Source organism: Ixodes scapularis, unplaced genomic scaffold (assembly GCF_016920785.2).
Source record: "Ixodes scapularis isolate PalLabHiFi unplaced genomic scaffold, ASM1692078v2 PGA_scaffold13__105_contigs__length_92229423, whole genome shotgun sequence".
NCBI classification, from domain to species: Eukaryota; Metazoa; Arthropoda; class Arachnida; order Ixodida; family Ixodidae; genus Ixodes; species Ixodes scapularis.
This window is the reverse complement of record NW_024609839.1, coordinates 47,450,253-47,457,654: the sequence shown is the minus strand read 5'-3', so window position 1 is coordinate 47,457,654 and position 7,402 is coordinate 47,450,253. Positions and strand designations below refer to the sequence as shown.

General features: G+C 41.0%; 2 non-coding genes across 2 annotated transcripts; both read left to right on the top strand.

Moving 5' to 3' along the window:
• The first annotated feature begins 5,519 nt into the window (after positions 1-5,519).
• Positions 5,520-5,589, top strand: Trnag-gcc. The gene has a single exon. It is a non-coding gene; the product is annotated as a tRNA-Gly (tRNA).
• Positions 5,590-6,549: 960 nt separating this feature from the next.
• Positions 6,550-6,620, top strand: Trnag-gcc. Its single transcript has one exon. It is a non-coding gene; the product is annotated as a tRNA-Gly (tRNA).
• The last annotated feature ends 782 nt before the right edge of the window (positions 6,621-7,402 follow it).

Genomic DNA, 7,402 nt, shown 5'->3' with positions numbered 1-7,402 from the left:
TGTCTTTTTTTTTTTTTAGCATCAATAAATATATTTTTTTTCTTTACTTTCCTTAATTGTATGGATATTTGCCTTTTTGGGAATAATAATATAATGAATTTATAACAATAATAATATAATGAATAATCTCCACCGATCAGGAAAAAGCTGTCAGGTACAGGTTGACGGCTCCCGACGGTCTGCAGAAAGGAGCAACAGAGCCGGGAAAAACAGTAATCAAGAGAAAAAAAATATACCAAGATTTCCGGTAAAGTTATCGCTCCGCCCTTCCGGGCATGCGGTTCGTCATTATCACGGCCGGTTCCACTTGCTTAGGCGATCTGGCCGCGATAATGGCGAATCGCGTGCCCGGAAGGGCGGAGCGATAACTTTACCGGCGCTCTTTCCGGTTCTGTTTCGGTTTGACGCCATTTACCAAAGTGACATTTCTCGACACCGTAGCGCCTACTAAGGATTTTTTATCCATATTTGACGACACGGCTAGACCATACTGTGGCCGATCTTCAGTCCTGTATATGCATTAGGTGCCCGCAAGTGAAAAATTAAGAAGTTAATTAAACGTTTTAGGTAATTAACTAACTAATTACCTAATTTCAACTTTTTTCTAGAGGCCGCCATGGCCACTAACACTTCCCCAGGGCTCAAATTACTCTATCTCACGTTCCCTTTTCTTGAAAATTTAGTGAAGCTAAAAAAAAGAAAAAAAAAAAAAAACACCCTGTATATCACTGAACGAGTACAATTTAGATTTTCCTTGCACTTTTCGAATCGTCTATTCTGACATTTCGAGTGTCAAGTTGGCCTTGCACAAACTTGTGAATACGTTCTTTCTCACGAGTCACGACCCGAATATAGCCACGTGTAGATTTCATGAAAAAAAATCTAGTTATCTTTACTCACGCGCTTTTGCTTTGTGACTGAACACTTACATCTTAGTGTCTTGAAGCACTATCTATGTTGTGGTTTTTCTTCTTTTTTTTTTTTGTGAAAACGCTTCTTAATCGAGTGAAAACCGTGAAACAACAATACACGCGAAGGGCACTGCGCATGTTTTGTATTTTGATTAGCGCCAGTACTCCACACTGCGCATGTTTCATATTTTGAGGATACTCTGGCGTGAAAATTTTCAGACACTAATTTCGAGAAGCAACTTCTGCTAAGTTACAATATGAAGTAAAAAGCGTACTGTTTAATTTTATGCAATCAAACTTGGTGAGGGGCGTTTTCTAGTTTTTCCTATTTTTTTGTGTTATAGAAACGTAACTGAAAAGTAACGTCGTTACTTGTTAAAAATAACTGTAACTGTAACGAGTTACTCATTTGTTGCGGTAACTGTAACGGTAACTTCGCTACTTTTTTCTGAAAGTAACTGTAACTGTAACAAATTACTTTTTAAAAGTAACTTACCCAAGACTGCCCAAATAGGATAAAGGCTCTAATACCTTTTAAGTAGCACGGCAGTTAATATCACATCCTTTTAGAGTCGACCTCTCTGTTGAACATAAAAGAACACCCCGAGACTGGGAAGAGTGTTGAACATTATTCAGCGGAAGGCGGTGCGCCCCCTTCTGATAACATTGTGCCTGTCGTAGTCGCTATAACCGATGATGGCATTGTTAATTGTCGCGACCTTTTTGATGGCGCTCATTTGGAAGATCGTTTTGTGTCCCCTTCGCGTCTTCAAAAACAAAGGAGTGAAGGAACAAAAAGAAAAGGCGCGCAGAGATCCGCTACACCAACACGCATGCATTTTGCCAGATATTTTTCCTTCTTAGGAAAAAAACATTTTGAACTCGGGAGTGTGCCTAATATAGTTTGTACGGAGAGTCCGGTACGTTGCATCAGTGTGTTTCTCCCTTCACCGAAGGCGAGCAAGCTGACGAGTTATGGATTGCAAAAAACCAAGCCACAAAAAAAGTATATATATATAACGGGCATGGTGGCGGGAGGCCGAAGGCGTGGGTATAAAACTGAGAAGAAAAAAAACCCTTAGTGAAAAACAGCAACAACGAACGATTTAATCTTCGACGTTTCGGCCGGAGTCCGGCCTTCGTCAGGAAGAACTTTTACAGAAAAAAAATTGGCTTGCTCTTTATGTTTATACAGCCTTGATGGAGATGCGCCTCAACGGGTAATCGGTCTCTTAGCTGTAGATGAGAAATTTAGCCAGTGCGGTACAACCGCTAACCTGGGATTTTTAACGTGCATCACGCAGTAGTAATCACACGAACGCGTGCCGGTACGAAACTCATCCAGATCGAAACGGGCGGAGCGAATATGCAAGACGCTAGCCGTCTTGCATATTCTTCTGGGCACAAGCTCGCCCCATTGAACGCTCATTTACTTCAGTTATTCGCCGCCTCATCGTTTGTCATCTGTGACAAAATGCATTGCCGGACTATGTGCGAAGTCTGCCGAATCGCGTCAAGGCGTATTTTTTAAAATAAAATATCAAACAAACAATCAAACAGGTCGTGAGGCATTAGAAAAATGATTTGTAAGAGCATTTTAAAATAAATTAGGGTCAGTAATGGTAGCAAATAAACTAGGGAGGTGGTTCCGTTCTTGTATTGTGCGAGGAAGAAATGATGAGTGAAATGCAGTGGTTAGTGTGAGCTTGGGACTCCAACTTTATGCTGATGATACACTCGGAACGAAATGTAAAAGGGGAGAGTTATCATTTGATCGTGTAAGATGAGATTATTAAAAAACAATTTGAGTAATAAACATGAACTTGATAATTTACGGTGCAGAGAAAAAGTGGGTAAATATAAAGTGATTTTAATTGATGTGACACTAGCAGTGCGATGATGTTGCGATAGGATGAAACGGGCTGTGCGATTTTGGACAAACTCAAGTGCCATGACGAGGAAGTCATGAACCGGCTCCTAGATAGAGGCTGCATATTCCGGCTTTGGTCTGATTAATGATTTATATGAAATCAATCTAAGTGAAACGGGTGCCTATGAGAAGTTAAGTTTTATGCAACCCAACATGCAGCTAGCAGGATGAAATGCTGAATGTGGGGTTTCCATAAAAGGTTATTAGTATAGTAAACAGCGAAATATTTGTAAGATGATACTTATTCCAAAGTGCGGCCATCAAGGTAATAACAAGGACTGTTGTTAGGTTATACGGGGCACTCTTATGTGTTTACATTCATAAGTATTTAGTTTTATTTGCCACTACTCACACTAACACGAGACATAATTATTGTGGGATTGAAGTCCAAATGAATCAGAAATATCTTGAATTAAACGGTACATTGCACAATCATCGGAAAAGATACAGATAGACGAATACACACAGATAGGCAAGTCGTTAATACAAATAAAAAATAGTAAGGGGCCTAAGGCTGACCTTGTGGAACGTCAGAGTTTGAGGACAGAAGTGGAGACATGCTATTAGTGACTGCAACGAATTGCGAACGGTTAGTCAAAAAATATTAGATCTATGCAAAAAACGTCAGAATTAAAGTTGAGTTTGCTAAGCTTTAGCAGCAAAGCTCGTGACACACCTCATCAAATGCTTTGGCAAAGTCTAGGAAAATGCAGTTCACCTGGGAGCAACGGTCAACGATAGAATAAATGGCACGGGTGAAAGTTAGAAGCCGAGTTTCATATGTCAATGATTTAGGAAATCCATATTGTGTTGTGGTGAAGAAATTATTAGTCCCTAAGACGCTCACCAGTTAAGAATAAATAATGTGCTCGAGAAGTTTACGTGGAATGCTGGATAATGAGATGGAACGGTAGTTGTTGGAAGAATGTTTATCGCCACCTTTTGGAATAGGAACCAATTTCCCTACTTTCCAATCAGGGGGTAAAACAGTTTCTCAGGGGAACTGTTCAAAAAGTTTGGTAAAAATTAAGAAGGAGTACACTTTACTATTTTTAACAAACTTGGAGTTAACGTCATTCACACCTGATAAAGAAGACAACTTCAATCCATGAATCATCTTTGTTACACCAACAGGATCGACGGAGCCCTAGTGGAAAAGCCATTTGTATGAGAAATTTATTGTGTCCATTAAGCACATATGAATCATACAAGACACATAAAACATATAAGAAGCATATAAGAAACTTATAAGAATCCTCTTACAAGTTTTTATGTGGTTCTTATATATTTTATATGTCTTGTGTAGTTCTTCATAGTTTTATCATGGTTCTTATATGGTTTTTATATGCTTCTTATATGTTCTTATATATCTTGAATGATTGATATGCGTTTATTGGACACAAAAGGTTCTCATGCAAAGGAGAGTTTTCCATAGGGGAATAGAATTCATTGGTAGGTAACTGGGCATATTCCATTAAAGGGCGATCAACAATGCTAACATTTGAAAACGCTTCAATGAACATATTATTTAACATATCGTTACATTCGTTGCTGGGCATGTCAACACCATTTGATGACTTTAGTGACACTGAAAAACAGTCTTTTCTCTTTACGATATTCCAAAATTTTGAGGGATTATTTATCAACATCTATGGGAGGCTCTGTTTAAAATAGTTTGAATTCGCATATTCCAAAGCTTCTTTGAACGTGTCTCTTGAACTCTGATACGCGGCCCAGCGGCGCTCACAAGTGGAAAACTTCGCGGCGTGGTAAATGCGCTTTTTTTTTTATTTGACGGCCGTTTCAGGGCCCTAATGAACCATCGTGCCTCGGTGTTTTTAAGTATATTTATTAACGGTGTGTATTTGTTACTAAAAGAAATAAGGGTACACTTAGTCAAGTTCTCTACTACAGAACGTCCTGAAAATTCTGTCAAATATTGATCAAAGAATATTGCAAGTTCATTGTTAATATGATCAAAATTCGCCTTAACATAATCTCATATTTGTTGTTTTGCCTCGACATGGACACCTTTAAAAAAAAATGCAGTACAGCATGATCACTGATCGCTGGCAGATATCATATAGAAGTTTCATGTTCAGGCTGATTTAGCAATATTACGAACTTATGGCGGACTGCGTCAAGAGCCGATCACCTGCCGCCAAACTGAAGCACGCCAGTCGCCATGCCCACAATACGTGAGTCCACCTTGATCCTAAAATCCTTTGGTACCGATTATCTAGCACATTCTGAATTATTTCAGAGTAAACTTCGATTGCAGCAGCGAAGTCACATCTTGAAAATCAAGGATCCCAGCAAAATGGGATTTGCAGCAAAGTCATCACCAGCGGCGAAGCTAGGCCATCCGGCACCAGGGGCCCTTATGTCTTCCAAGAAAGGTCCGGAGGCGAGCCTACAACAAACAGTAAATGTATTTAAATCCTCGGTACGTATAAGCCCGACGCCCTAATGGGAAACATCGATGACTAACATCCTCGTTCAAATTGCCCAAAGAGATTTCCGACTTAGAGGTGTAGGTCCCGCGTTGTCCGCGGCTCAATCTAAGGCAAAAAATCAAAACGCGTCCACTTCAGGTGCTTGTTGGCGGAAGAAAGGGAGTATTGAGGTCATCGGCTTGCCCGACTTGCTCGGACAGTCGCTGGCTCTCTTCCAACGGCGCGTCGGTGGTCAGTGGTAGAATACTCGCCTGCCACGCGGGTGGCCCGGGTTCGATTCCCGGCCGACGCAAAGTTTTTTTTTAATTTTTTTTATTTTTTAAGCAAAAAATGTTTTTATGTTTTTGTTTTTTAAACATTCTGGGTCAGATTATTTTCAATTTCTGAATGCGTCTTTCTGAGTCGCATTGAAGATCTGAACTTTTAGGAAAACTTTTTAAGTCTATGGGTCTGATAAGTTTCGCTTCAGAACCTGTTCGGCGCAATTGCGTTGTTTTTAATCAAGCCTCTTATCAGACTCAACTCACAGCTTATAAAACACTCGTCCACTCACGATTCGAAAATGGTAGTATGATATGTTCTGAACTCTCATCAAACCTACCTTACAAAATAAAGCGGCCCGATTCATTGATCACAAATACTCCCCCAAATGAGTGTTTCACAACTCAAGTTTAAATTTAATCTTTCTTCTTTGTGAAAACGCATGGAACATACTTGGTTGTGCTTCTTTCATAATATATACTTCAACCCGCTTCACGTAAACTCCATTTGCTGTCATTCCCTTTTCTACATATCTCAACGTTTGGATCGTTCACTCCAAATTGAACTGTTACGATCACGGATTGATCAACATGAATTTTCTCCGCCCTCCCTGGCACCATCGAAACCACTAGTGACCCAGTTTTATTTTGTGCAAAATGCAAAATGTTTTCGAGAATGTGACCACTTGTGCTCCCGTGCTTCTCGTTTCTTCCATGTTTATAGTGAACTGCCTAACACAGTGCTGCTGCCCCAACATTTATTATATGCTAAAGTAATTGATTAATTGTTTTTTACTTCTCATGGAATACATAATGCAGATGTTTCTAAGAGCAATTAAACTTGAACTTGAACTTAAATATAAGAAGAAGAAAAAAAAAAAACGTGCCGGCGTATAGCTCAAGCCGGTTCCCCTGTGCCGCCCGTCGGCACCCAACGTAGGTCACTGACTTGCCCTGTTCGCTCGGACAGTCGCTGACCGTCTGGCAACGGCGCGTCGGTGGTTCAGTGGTAGAATACTCTCCTGCCACGCGGGTGGCCCGGGTTCGATTCCCGGCCGACGCAGCATTGTTTTTTTTTTTTGTACGCAAGTAAAAATTTTTTGGCCTCCTCCACCCCCCTTTCCAATCTCTCAATAAAAAAAGAATGGAAGAACCATATTTTGATTAGTCACTTTCTCATATATAAAATACGATAGCATTTCTTGTTGCCGGTATCGTACAAGGCATTCGTCAATTCTCAACCTTGACGGCCTATAGAGGGCGTGCTAGTTTCTATCAAATTTCTGCCATCTGGATGATTGTCGTAAAACAGCAGGATAAGCTCGTTTGGTATGGGACAAGTAGGCAATTCTAATTTAGGGAAATTCGAGCAATTGAAAAGTCCTTCCGGGGACTTCAACGCCAGCAAGCACCTTCGTTTGGAAACCGACCATGCAGGAACTGGGGAGCGTAGGTTCACACCGCGATGCCATCATCGCTGAAAGTTGCGAATATAGGAGTGCACACCATGGAATGGCTCAAAACGTTTACGCTTCTTTTTTTGAAATTTAGGCGCCGATGAAATGCCAAAAGGAAGACATAAGTAACGCCCCCCTCCCCCCTCCCACCCCCCCCCCCCCCCAAAAAAAAAAAAAAAAAAAAGAAAACGGTGTGGGGAACGTGAATCTTTTTATGCTTGTTTGTCTAGTGCAGAGGTCACCGAAACCCGCCTAGCCCGGCCCGCGGTCAGCGGCCCTGTTCCAGCAGGCCCGCTGCTACCGGCACAAAAATAAGCGCGCGTAAATATGCGGCACCGCAACGCGCACCAACCGAGTAAACTAAGATACCAGAAAACAAAGCTGGGCA